Raw genomic sequence first — 2,193 nt, forward strand, 5'->3', positions numbered from 1 at the left:
TATATATATACATATATACGACGGGCTTTTTTCAGTTTCCATCTACCAAATCCACTCACAAGGCTTTGGTCGGCCCGAGGCTATAGTAGAAGACACATGCCCAAAGTGTCATGCAGTGGGACTGAACCCGGAACCATGTGGTTTGTAAGCAAGCTACTTACCACACAGCCACTCTTATGCCTATGTATCTCTGTATCATTTGATTCAGAATTTGAGAGACAATCACAAAGAAGATTTAAAATCCTCTTATTGTGGAAATTGGACATATCCACACAAAATTTCATTACACTTAGCTACAAAAAAACAGTTTTTTATACCAATTTATCTTTTGTTGGGGAATGTCATGTTTGAAACTATTTTTTGCTATGTCAGAGTTATTGAGGCAATGTGACCTGCATAAATTAACAATTCTATTTTTTGGTAGATCTTTATTAACATCATTACTGGAATGACCATGAAATTTGATTTCACGGTTAAAGAGTTAAACTAACGACCTAATCCTTATTGCAGATTATGTTAAAGAGCAGCAAACTGTCCTAACTATAAACTTAAGTCAAACCATGAAAGTGTGAACCTGACTAACACAATGGACTTAGTTTGTTTACATTTATTATCGTGAGCTATAAAGTCCAACAGTATCTTTGATTGTCGCTTACTTGGAAAGGTAGACAGAAAGTAGATGGGGGCGTAATAATGTGTAATTAATGCAAAGAATTAGTACATGCGGTACGTGAGTATTTTGAAAATACCTTATAGGGTGACGACTGTGCTCTGCATAGTTACAGGCTGCCCTTTGGCAAGATATAGTACCTGTTCAGCCATCTTGCCAGAGATGCTACAAATTCATGGGGCTGCAGCATGGCAGATTGTGAAGAGGTAGACCTCAAATGAACCAATGGTGCTTCTTACAGTGATGCTGAGCGGAGAAATCCTAGAAGATCAACAGTTAGGATCACCAAACTCTATCAAGAGAGTAACTGCAATGCATCCATTAGGGTTGCGTAATCAGCTAATGAAAAATCCACTATGATTCAAGCTCTTAATTCTGATTCATAATAATGGAATTGGATGGCAACAGAGAGTCATGGGAATATGCAGAAGCAGTGGAAAAGAAATTAATATACAAAAATTAGTCAAACAAAAATCAAAATGTGATATCCTTCATGTAGTATAGCTAGGGCAGGCTGAAGGTGGAATCAGTACATTTGGAGTGGCATACAAACACACACACATACACTCATTCACCAAATAAAATGGATGACTGAATGACTGACAACAAGAGCAGTATTAATAGACATATGCATACATGTTTTATGTATGGGGGCGGGGTCTGAAAAGTTCCTGGTTTTAAGGTTATCAGAAAAGGCCTGGCCGGAGGCCCAACTTTTTGAGTTCTTTTACAGAACTTCAAGAAACTGAAGGACCACTGCAATAAGTGTGTGAATCGGAGAGGGGAATATGTTGCATAAAATCATAATTAACTGATCCTCCTGTATTTTCTTTTACCTAAAGCCAGGAACTTTTTCAGCACCCACCTTATATATATGACATAATTAGTGTTGTAAAGAAGAAGCAAGTTAAATAGTATAATGTCTATTGTTTGCTATTGTTTGACAATAAACCTTTCTTCTCATATCAAAACCTATCTATATGAGACATGAAATGTATGGTCATGTGCTATTTGTACTCTTCTCTTTTCCTGACTGATTTTAGTCCTTGGACGAGACTGAGGCTACATTGGGTTTTCAAAATATTTTTTTTTTTATATCTGCTTATTTAACAGAATCAATTAATACAGCTTTAATATATTTAGTAATACCTGTACTTTGTTCTCATTAATCTTAGAACTTCTAACCTAAACACATTATCTACAAATATCATAATTAGAAAATCTCAATTAATTTTACCTGATACTATCATTATTTCTCCTTATCAGATGTTTTTTCTGTCTTTTGTGTTTGCGTGTGTTTGTGTATATATGTAGGGTTTATTTTGAGGCTGTCATTTCAAGTTTGTTCTTCACATATTACATATTACATATTACATACTTCATCACCTTCAACTTGATGTTTCCTGTATTATAATCATCACTACCTACAAACTGAATAATTACAAACAATGAGGAGGGCTCCACATACAAGAAATATTATCCATAACTGTAATCTCGATCAGTTATGAATTCACTCAACAGTA

At 35.1% G+C, this 2,193-nt stretch overlaps 1 protein-coding gene across 3 annotated transcripts in view; it reads left to right on the forward strand.

Moving 5' to 3' along the window:
* LOC106880800 (AP-1 complex subunit mu-1) overlaps positions 1 to 2,193 on the forward strand; it is a 23,579-nt gene that overhangs the window by 5,536 nt on the left and 15,850 nt on the right. The window lies entirely within an intron of this gene.

The sequence above is a fragment of the Octopus bimaculoides genome, chromosome 18, assembly GCF_001194135.2.
Source record: "Octopus bimaculoides isolate UCB-OBI-ISO-001 chromosome 18, ASM119413v2, whole genome shotgun sequence".
Lineage (NCBI taxonomy): Eukaryota > Metazoa > Mollusca > Cephalopoda > Octopoda > Octopodidae > Octopus > Octopus bimaculoides.